Here is an 11813-nt window from a genome sequence, read left to right on the forward strand (position 1 = left end):
GGTCAACTAAAGAGACTGCCTACGCTACGCTTGTCCGTCCTCTTTTAAAGTACTGCTGCGCGGTGTAGGATCTACATCTACATCTACATGGAAACTCTGCAAATCACATTGAACTCGCTCGCAGAGGGTTCAATGAACGACCTTCACAATAATTCTCTATTATTCTAGTCTCGTACAGCGTGCCAAATAAACGAACAACGATGACTTCCCGTGCGAGCTCCGATTTCCCTTATTTTATTAGGATGATCGTTTCGCCCTATGTACGTCGGCGTCAACAAAATATTTTCTCATTCGGAGGAGAAAGTTCTTGACTGGCATTTCTTGAGAACAATCAGCCGCAATGGTTTAATGATATCCACCCCAAATCCTGTAGCCGTCCGTGGTGGCCGAGCGGTTCTAGGCGCTACAGTCTGGAACCGCGAGACCGCTACGGTCGCAGGTTCGAATCCTGCCTCGGGATGTGTGATGTCCTTAGGTTAGCTAGGTTTAAGTAGTTCTAAGTTCTAGGGGACTGATGACCTCAGCAGTTAAGTCCCATAGTGCTCAGAGCCACTTGAGCCATTTTGAACGAAAGCCTGTATCATGTGCGTAACACCCTCTCCACTATTTCTCGATAATACTAAACTTGCTGCTCTTCTTTGAACTTTTTCGATGTACTCCTTTAATCCTATCTGGTAAGGATATACAACCTTACCCAAAGAGAAAGTTGCACGCACAGGTCACGCCAATATTCAAGAAAGGTAGTAGGAATAATCCACTAAATTACTGGCCTATTTCATTAACGTCGATATGTAGCAGAATGTTGGAACATATATTGCGTTCGAACATTATGGATTACCTCCAAGAGAACGAGCTATTGACACACTGTCAACATGGGTTTAGAAAACATCGTTCTTGTGAAACACAAGTAACTCTTTATTCACATGAAGTGATGAATGCTATTCATAAGGGATTTCTAATTGATTCTGTAATTCTAGATTTCCGAAAGTGTTTTTACACTGCACCACACAAGCGGCTTGTAGTGGACTTGCGTGCGTATGGGATATCGTTTCAGTTATGTGACTGGATTCATGACTTCCTGTCAGAGAGGTCACAGTTTGTAGTACTTGACGGAAAGCGTCCGAAAGAACAGATACCATCGATGACCATGCAGCTCGTTATAATGAAATTACAATGAAATGAACACCCTTAGCTGCTTACATTCGTTGACATACGTCGACGGGACTTACATGGCAGACGCTCTATCCACGTGAGCTACAGAGGACAGCGCGACTGCAGGGATTTATTTCTGGTACGCCTCCTGCGAAACCCACATTGTCAACGTATTGGCCCGCACTACATTCGTAGTGCCCCCTCCCATTATACTCGATGTAGGCAGGAAATCCCGGGTTCGAGTCCCGGTCGGGGTACACATTTTCATCTGTTCCCGTTGACGTATGTCAACGCCTGCAAGCAGCTAAGGGTGTTTTCATTTCATTGTAATTTCATTAAAAAATTTCATTTGACTTGAAAATGCAACGAATACAAATCGGTGCCTCTAAACTATCAGTCACTGATTTTGGAGTTCTGGCTTTATCAATTAGGCAACGGTCTTGCCTCTTTTTTTTTTTTTTTAAACTCATTTTGTTCGTTATTGTTCGTTTCAATTGTTCGTGACGGACGTCGCCTGACGCCCATTGAAGTTCGTTATTTATCCATTCACTCAGTTTTTTTATTACAGAGGGCACCCAACTCTCTGACCGAACACGCTGAGCTACCGTGCCGGCACCTCAGTGGATACACCGATTCCCGTGAGATCACCGAAGTTAAGCGCTGTCGGGCGTGGTCGGAACTCGGATGGGTGACCATTCACGCCGCCATGCGCTGTTGCCATTTTTCGGGGTGCACTCAGCTTCGTGGTGCCAATTGAGGAGCTACTCGACCGAATAGTAGCGACTCCGGTCACAGAAAACCATCATAACGACCGGGAGACCGGGAGACCACATGGCCCTCCTATCCGCACCCTCAATTGAGGATGACACGGCGGTCGGATGCCCCGGTAGGCCACTCGTGGCGTGACAACAGAGTGTGTGGCTTTAAAACTATCGACACAAACAGAATGAAAGTGAATAGAAATGGATTACGAAAGCATGCTTTTCGTAGCTCATACTTGTCTTCTCGGTTATTCGAAGTGTATAAACAAAGAGGAATTATAATACTGGGGCCAGAAGCGTCATATTTTCGTGTCGTATTACTGTATCGAATACGCATTTAAGACCAGAAAAAACGTCTGAAGTTGCGTTCCTTATGCTGTGTTGTTCACTAAAACAGTGTGACATTTACTACATAAAATAAATATCGCGTGCACAAGACAGAAATAACGAACAAGAAGGAATTGTTAAACACTCGTCTGCTAATATTTTGGGGGATCCAACATGGCGGCAGGCCACGCCCACTGGCTTCAAAACAACTTACAGCGTGTCTGTAGCGCCGTCTCCCCTTATTCTACCTCCGTGTGTAGGCTACGGTACAGTACCTGCGCGCTGCAGTAAGTGGCGGAGCGTGCTTCCGGCGGCGCGGGCGGTCTGCGGGCGACTGGTGCTCTCCGGCTCCCGGCAGGTGACGGGGGCCGCCCGTGTCCTCGGTGGGCGAGTGACGTGGACCGCGCGCCGCCGGCTCGGGTTACCCAGGGGCGGGGGACGGGGTGGGGACTCAGCTGACACCCACGCGTGTGTAGCGGTACCCCCTCTCCGTTCTATCGCTCTTCGGCTACCTGTGCGCGCCTCCCGGTCTTGCGTCACTCTCCGCAACCTTTTCATCACTCAGCACCGCTCGTCGTCTCGACACGATGAGCGATCCTCTCTCACAAGGGGAGCGTCTGATATGTGGATCACCAGTTTTGATCAAACTTCCTGGCAGATTAAAATTGTGTGCCTGACCGAGACTCGAACTCGCGACCTTTGCCTTTCGCGGGCAAATGCTCTACCATCAGAGCTACCAAAGCACGACGCACGCCCGGTCCTCACAGCTTTACTTATGCCAGTATCTCTTGGAAGGTAGGAGACGAGGTACTGGCAGAAGTAAAGCTGTGAGTACCGGGCGTGCGTTGTGCTTGGGTAGCTCAGATGGTAGAGCACTTGCCCGCAAAACGCAAAGGTCTCGAGTTCGAGTCTCGGCCCGGCACACAGTTTTAATCTTCCTGGAAGTTTCATATCAGCGCACACTCCGCTGCAGAGTGAAAATCTCATTCTGGAAACATCTCCCAGGCTGTGGCTAAGCCATGTCTCCGCAGTATCCTTTCTTTCAGGAGTGCTAGTTCTGCAAGGTTCGCAAGAGAGCTTCTGTAAAGTTTGGAAGGTAGGAGACGAGGTACTGGCAGAAGTAAGGCTGTGAGTACCGGGCGTGAGTCGTGCTACGGTAGCTCAGACAGTCAGCCGACACAGTAGCTCAGCGTCTCCGGTCAGAGGGTTGGCTGACCTCTCTAATAAAAAAAAAGCTGAGTTAAACGATCAACAACGAACTTAAACGGATGCCTTACGACGTCCGCCCGGCGCAGATGCAACGAACTAAAGCGTACAAAATGATTATGTAGAGCACTTGCCCGCGAAAGGCAAAGGTGCCCCGAGTTCGAGTCTCGGTCGGGCACACAATTTTAATCTGCCAGGAAGTTTCATATCAGCGCACACTCCGCTGGTACGCAGCTCGTGGTCGTGCGGTAGCGTTCTCGCTCCTCGCGCCCGGGTTCCCGGGTTCGATTCCCGGCTGGGTCAGGGATTTCCTCTGCCTCGTGATGACTGGGTGTTGTGTGATGTCCTTAGGTTAGTTACGTTTAAGTAGTTCTAAGTTCTAGGGGACTGATGACCATAGATGTTAAGCCCCATAGTGCTCAGAACCATTTGAACCACACTCTGATGCAGAGTGAAAATCTCATTCCAGTTTTGATCAATTTTTTCAAGCACGTTCCGTATTCAAAATATAGAGACCTGTGGTTCGGCTTTTTGATAGACACTCCCTGAACCGTAATTTTACTTTCAAAATCTTTTCTTAAAGAATTTACTTCGTTTACTGGCGATTCACCAAAAACATTAACACATTTAATCACACTAGGTGAGCGTGGAAGTAGTTGCCAGGAAGTAACTGATGGAAAATAAAATTACCTTTAACAAATGTGAATTTATTTCCGAAAAGCCTTTTCAAAAACAGATTTAAAATTACAATCAGAAAGCGCCCTTTAAATATCAAGTTACAATTATTCAGAGGCAGAAAAACAATTTTTTTATTTTTTATTTTTTTACTGTAACACACCAGTACTTTAAACTGAATACTTTAACAACTCACACTGCAACGTAACCTTGCAGTAATGGTGGTGGTATAAGTCCACCTAAGAGTGGAGATGGCAACACAAGGGTTTTTGAAGAACAGAAATTTGTCAACATCGTGTGTATTTTAACTGTCAGGAGGTCTTTTCTGAAAGTATTTGTATGGAGTGTAGCCATGTATGGAAGTGAAACATGGACGATAAATAGTGTAGAGAAGAAGGGAATATATGCTTTCGAAATGTGGTGCTACAGAAGAATGCTGAAGATTAGATGGGTAGATGACGTAACTAATGAGGAGGTACTGAATAGAATTGGGGAGAAGAGGAATCTGAGATACAATCTGACTAGAAAAAGGGGTCGGTTGGTAGCAGATCTTCTGAGGCATCAAAGGATCACGAATTTAGTATTGGAGGGAAGAGCAGAGGGTAAAAATCGTAGAGGAAGACCAAGGCACGAGTACACTAAACGGATTCAGGAGCATGTAAGTTGCAGTAGTTACTCGGAGATGAAGAAGCTTGCACAGGATAGAGTAGGATGGAGAACTTCATCGAACCAGTCTTTGAACTGAAGGCAACAACAACAACAACCGAGGTCAAAATTGATGACGAAAAATGGTATTTTCAATGCTATACATCGAAAGATCGTTTGAAAACACACATCATTATTAATATAACCAGTATATTTGCGTGGTTGTCCTCCGCAGCAAGGAACGAAAAATTTGTTTTGTAAATAAAAACCGCCTTTTCTTGGTGCACTGTATTTTATCTCTCCCAGACTCGTTGTGCCTTTTTCACTTGAAGACATCGCCAGTGAGGATAATTCTTGGCGTTTTTGATTGGCATCTGCGTGTCCTCGCACCTAGTCACTTGCTGGAGGTCGCTTATATTTCGTACACAGAGCTGTAATGCGACCTACAGCATGCGACCAGCTGAGAGGAAAAGCAGATGCCAAACAAAAACGAGAAGAACTATCCCCACAGACGATGTCGTAAAGTGAATACAGCGAAACGCGTCTGAGAGAAATAAAATACAGTGCAACAAGAAAAGGCGGTTTTTATTTACAAAATCAATATTTTTATTAATATAAAGCGGAGAGTTAAAAATGTTACGGCTATTAATGTTTTCTTGTTTTCATGCTGTACTTCGGGTATGCGTCATTCATTCCGTGTAGCACAGCGAGGTCGGTGGTCAACCAGGCAGTTGCCTGCGAGTCTTATCACACACCTGCACCTTCTTCCCTTTTTGTCTACTGCCTCACACCTCTTAGCTTACTTCAGTATTATCGTTATTATTTTTTTACGACACCACCTTAATAAGGACTTTTGCTCGCCTTGTTCGAGTGTAATGTCTCGTGTTGATTACGCCGGAAGGATTGCATGGCCGTTGTATTTATGCTAGTACAAATAAAGATATTTTGTTTACTTTCCCTGTTCCCGGTAAAAAAAATAGAGGGGAGTGATTAAGGAATGGGAAGGGGGAGGGAGGCATCGTGGCCAGGCCTCGGGTTTCGACCTCCCCCCACCCTGTCTCCACCAGCTCAGAACTGACAACTCTACTCTCCACTATTTTTCATAATTAAATGAAATGGGTAGCATCAAAAAATAACAATTTACAAAAAAAGGGGGTTGTGTGTAAAAAAAAGCGGTCAAGGCACTACGCTACCAAACTGGTGCTCCGTGTTGGCTTTATTTTCTCATTTGAATTTCTTTTTTTTTCAATGTATATGAAATGTTGTGATAATGGGAACACCATTTTTCTTTTTGTTTTTAAGTGTAATTTCGGGAGGTGTGATAAATAATCATTTACCAGTAAGGACATATAATGCATTGACAGTTATTTTTATCGTGATGCATAACACACCAGATAGTACTTTCGTAAAAAGAGATGCTCAGCCGACCTGCACCATGAAACTCATGCCATCTTTGACAACGTTTTCTGGCTCAAAATCACGCAGCACCACAGCCAGCGCAAAGAACTACGAGACAGCGTGGATCCTATCAAAATTTATGCGATGGTCCATAACCACTTGTCCACACCTATCTTTCGAGATATGCTTTTATATGCTTGGTACACATCCAAATTGATAGCTGGTTGTGAGGTAACGGGCGAGTTGTAGCGCCCTGGAAATAATCTTAGTGAGCAAGTGACTAGCAATTCATGGTGACGCTGGGTTGATGAAAGAGACTCGTACGCCTGGAGGGACAAAGATGGCGGACTTTGTGAAACCTTGATGTCAGAAAAGTCACAGTTTGTATAGAAATTAGTAGTAGCCAGATTAATCATGATAACACAAAAAGAAACCTGTTCATTACTATTATTTGCACGATGTTTCTGATGGTGTAATCAGATTTTTAATATCTTGTTTAGTTTAAAGTTTAGTATCTGACTGTAAATTATACAAGTAACAGTCAGCAATGAATTTCCAAAATCCAAACGGCTCATCCCATTACGTCGACCGACGTGTCTTTAGAAAGCTATTAGTGTAAACCTAAATTGATGTGAATTACAGGCATTTAACGGAAATAGTAAATGAGTTATTGGAGGTCAAAGTGGCCGATTAGTATCGATCCCGTCGGTGCTCCACAGATACACGAAAAACGGTAGTAGCATGCTTATAAATATATTAGTTCATCTATGTCTTTGTTTATATCCGATATACGCTGTTCATGAAGAAATTGTTCAATTATTTACTGTGTTTTAGAAAGCACAGAGACATTAGGCTACTGGCCTACTTTTGCTTCCTACTCCTTTTTTATGTACTTAATACTGCGTGTTAGAGCGTGTTTATGGTCCAGCTGAGCCGTGGAAAAAAATGCTGTTTTGAAGAGCGCGTAGTGTGAAGCAGTCACCCTCCGTTTCTGGCGGTGGAGCCGCTGTGGCAGTCGCAGCTTTGGTGTCTCCCTCTGGTGGGAAAGCGGAAAGGTAGGCTGTTCACGTGCATTTAAGGGGCGCTATGAGCTCGCTAGATGGCGAATCTGGTGAGTTAGTCAGTCGGGTCAGTGTGGGGTAGTCAGTGTGGGGCAGTCAGTGTCTGTCTGTCGTCTGGAGTGCCAGTATGTGTTAAGCCGCCGGCCTGCTCGAGTTTGTTTAGGCAATGGTCATGGGCGGTGGGATCGATCGGTTGGTCTGTCGCGCACTGGGACACGAGACGGCTTGTCCGCCTTGAGCGCATGTGAGGTCCCCACGTGAGTGCAGTGGGCCACGCCGTATAGCGAGGGGTGGTGGCTTCGAGACCTACACCGAGAGCAACAGGAGTCTACTCAGGACATCGGGCTGGCCGGTACGAGCTGCGACGCCGTGGGACGGGAGATCGGCGCGCCTTCCTGCGTCCGTTGAGGCGGCTGGCAGCGGACGGTTCGGGAGAGCGTTTTGGGGGTGCTGCGCCAGGTCTTCGCCAGACATCGTAGTTTATTAGAAGCTAATTGATTCGTGATACGTTGTTTCATTTACTTTTTAAATTCTACTTGTTTCCTTGGTCTGTCTCTCGTCCCCAGCTTGCTCGTCTGTCTCTCGTCCGCATTTGTTATGCAGTTAGTGTCTGTCTGTCGGTCTGCCGTACGTTAATAGCTGCCTCTGTCATGTTTGTCAGATTCGTTGCTAAGGAATGTATTGATTGAAGCGTAACGGCCTGAAATATGTTTTTATCTTGCCTATCATCTTGAGAGGCAGTATATGTGTAATGAAGAGAATGTTTGTATATTTTATATAAGACTGCATTTCATGGGTTTTATTTAAATGGTCATTTTAGTATATAAAGTTGCTACCCTTCCACCGTAAGAGTTCTTTATTTAATCATGTTGCACCTCCGGCGGCAAGCTAATTTTTCTAATGTTAGTGTTTTGTATCATTTCCATCACTCCTTTGGGGTGCATAGTTTATGTGTTCGTGTGAGTTGTTAAAAATTTGTAGTTTAAAGTAAGCTGGTGTGTTGTAGATTTACACCCGTGTAGTCTTTCAGAGGTTGTTGTGAGCGGTCGTGACTACGGCCATGTCAAAAGGCAGCGGCAAGGTTCTCAGCCCGAAAGAACCCGGCATGATGGTATGGGGTGCCATTGGTTAGACGTCTCGGTCACCTCTTTTTCGCATTGACGTTACATTTCAGATGTGCTACGATCCGTGGCTCTACCCTTCGTTCGATCGCTGCAAAACCCTACATTTCAGCAGGATAATGCACGACTGCATGTTGCAGCTCCAATTCGGGCCTTTCTGTATACAGAAAATGTTCGACTGCTGCCCTGGCCAGCACATTCTCCAGATCTCTCACCAGTTGAAAACGTCTGGTCAATGGTGGCCGAGCAACTGGCTCGTCACAGTACGGCAGTCACTACTCTTGATGAACTGTGGTATCGTGTTGAAGCTGCATGGGCAGCTGTACCTGTACACGCCATCCTAGCTCTGTTTAACTCAATGCCCAGGCGTATAAAGGCCGTTATTACGGCCGGAGGTGTTTGTTCTGGGTACTGATTTCTCAGGATCTATGCACCCAAATTGCGTGAAAATGTAATCACACGTCAGTTCTAGTATAATATATTTGTCCAATCAATACTCGTTTATCATCTGCGTTTCTTCTTGGTGAAGCATTTTTAATGGCTAGACCTGTTTTTAGTGACGTGAATTAGATAACTTTTCTACGAACAATGCACATAGGTGACAAACGTTATGTGATAGTGTAATGCACATATACACATGATGGCAGTATTGCATTTACAACATATAACAGTGCAGGCTTTCATTTGTACTCAGGTGATTTATGTGAACATATTTTTGATGTGATTGTGGTCGCACGTCGGGATTATCACACTCTGAACGCCGAATCGTAGTTGGATTTAGGCCATCGCATATTCAGTTACGGACAGCGTTAGGATATTCAATATTCCACAGCATCAAGAATGTACCGAAAATGCCAATTTTCAGGTATGACTTCTCACCAAGGAAAACACAATAGCTCACGGCCTTCAATTAACGATTGAGGGCAGCAGCGTTTGGGTAGAGTTGTTAGTGCTAACAGACAAGCAACACTGCGTGAAATGACCACAGAAATCAAAGTGAGATGTATCCTTTAGGACAGTGCGGCGAAATTATGCGCTAATGTACTATGGCAGCAGACGAGAGACGCGAGTAGCTTTGCTAACAGCACGACATCCCCTGCAGCGCCTCTCCTAGGCTAGTTGACCATATCAGTTGGACCTCAGACGACAGGAAAACCGTGACCTGATCACATGAGCCCCAGTTTCAGTTCGTAAGAGCTGACTGTAGGGTTCGAGTGTGGCGCAGGTCCCACGAATCCGAGGATCCAAGTTGCCAACAAGGCACTGTGCATGTTTGGTTCAAATGGCTCTGGTCGCGATGGGACTTAACATCTGAGGTCATCAGTCCCCTAGGACTTAAAACAAATCTAACTAACCTAAGAACATCACATACATCCATTCCCGAGGCAGGATTCGAACCTGCGACCGTAGCGGTCACGCTGTTCCAGACTGAGGGGCCTAGAACCGCTAGGCTACACCGGCCGGCTGTGTCAAGTTTGTTTTGGCTCCATAATGATGTGTGCTGTGTCTACATGGGAGCGATCGTTGACTGGAAATGGTTATGTTCAGCTACTTGGAGACCACTTGCAGCCATTCATAGACTTCCTGTTCCCAAACAAAGATGAAATTTTTATGGGTGGCAATGCGCCATGTCACACGGCCACAATTGTTAGCGAATGGTTTGAAGAACATTCTGGACACTTTGAGCAAATGACTTCGGACACCCAGATCGCCCGACATGCATTCTACGGAAAATTCACAGTCGAGAGGTAAATTTGTGCATGAAATCCTGCACCGGCAACACTTTTCCAATTAGGGACGCCTATAGCGGCAGCATGGCTTAATATATCTGCAGGGGACTCCCTACTACTTGTCGAGGCCACGCCACGTCGAACTGCTGCACTGCGCCGGAAGAAGGAGGTCTGACAATATGTAAGGAAGTATCGCAAGACTTTTCTCACCTCAGTGTAAACCAGAAAACATGTTAGTGCGACGAGATTTCCTTCCTGTGTTGTGTGTGGTGCGAGGAATATTTGCATTCTGCTTGCTTGTTTGATAAGCCTCACACCACTGATTGCTTGAACGCTCACAAATAGATAATCAGGAGTATCATTAATGTACAGGGTGTCCGAAAAGTCTTTTCCTGATTACATAAATTGATAACTCAGGCTAGAAGTAAGATACAAATATGAAACTGGTGTCTAATTGTTTAGAAACTATCAAAGTTTTTCACACACCAGTAAACTTCCACATGAGCACGCTTGGTAGCACGTAGCACATCTAGGGATCGATTCAATGACTGTGGTTATCCGTTGCCGCAGGGTTTCAAGATCTGGTACACGTGTTCGGTAGGCCTCGTCCTTGACATAACCCCATAAAAAGAAGTCTAGTGGGGTTATGTCGGGAGAGCGTGGAGGCCAAACAGTTGGCCCATCACGACCAATCCATCGCTCAGGAAAGGTCATATCGAAATAGGCAAGGACGTCCAAACCCCAATGGGCGGTGCACCGTCTTGCTGAAACAAGACATCGGGGTGATACTGAAGTAGCTTAGGAACAGCATGCACTTGCAACATCCTCAGCGAAGAAGAATGGCCCGATAATTCGATCGTACAATAGCGCGCACCAAACATTCACCTTTGGACTGCCTCTGGTGCACTCCATGACCTCGCCAGGGGGTTGTGAACCCCAAATGCGCACATTATGGCGATTCACTACTCCACTCACAAAAAAGGTCGCTTCGTCGGAAAAGGCAATTCGTCTGAGATAACCATCAACGACCTCAATACGTGATATCATTTCGACTGCAAAGTCATATCGACGTGTACTGTCACTGGGCAACAAGGCCTGAACGATTTGCACTTTGTATGCACAAAACAATAAACGTTTGTGTAAAATGTCATGGAGAGAGCTTTTAGGCATCTGTAATTCACGTGAGGCCCTGCGCACCGATTTCTTCGGACATCGAAGAAAAGACTTCCACCCTACCTGCTGAGGTTCTTGGTCGACCAGACCTCGGAAGGTCAGCAACCGATCCTGTGTTCTTGAACTTCTCCTACCAGGCTTTAACGCTCTTGACATCAGGTAGCTTCCTTCCAAATGTCGTCTGGAAGTGTCTCTGCACAGTGGTTGGTGATCGTGTCTCATGGTACCACAGGACACACTGTGCCTTCTCCTGATCGGTTAACATGGCTTCTTGGGCACTGCACCTCATCCACTACTTACGTACTGCGAACCTAAAACAGAAGAAAAAGCTTTGATATTTGTAAACAATTCGACACAAGTTTCATATTTGTATCTTACTTCTAGCCGGAATTATCAATTTATGTAATCAGGGAATGTCTTTTCGGACACCCTGTACTTTAGGTTGTATTATTGTGAGATGTATCACGACAAAAATAATTGTCAGCACGGTATAATACACTGAAGCGCCAAAGAAACTGGTACAGACATGCGTGTGCACATACACAGATAACAGGCAGAATACGG

The 11813-nt window shown here is 45.6% G+C and overlaps 1 protein-coding gene across 1 annotated transcript in view; it reads right to left on the reverse strand.

Annotated features, from left to right (window-relative positions):
• LOC126293487 (carbonic anhydrase) overlaps window positions 1–2708 on the reverse strand; it is a 150063-nt gene extending 147355 nt beyond the window's left edge. Inside the window, exon 1 of the mRNA XM_049986740.1 lies at window positions 2516–2708. The gene's annotated coding sequence lies outside the window, so the exon portion shown is untranslated. The remainder of the gene's footprint in view (window positions 1–2515) is intronic.
• Window positions 2709–11813: the final 9105 nt, after the last annotated feature.

This window comes from Schistocerca gregaria, chromosome 10, assembly GCF_023897955.1.
Source record: "Schistocerca gregaria isolate iqSchGreg1 chromosome 10, iqSchGreg1.2, whole genome shotgun sequence".
NCBI classification, from domain to species: Eukaryota; Metazoa; Arthropoda; class Insecta; order Orthoptera; family Acrididae; genus Schistocerca; species Schistocerca gregaria.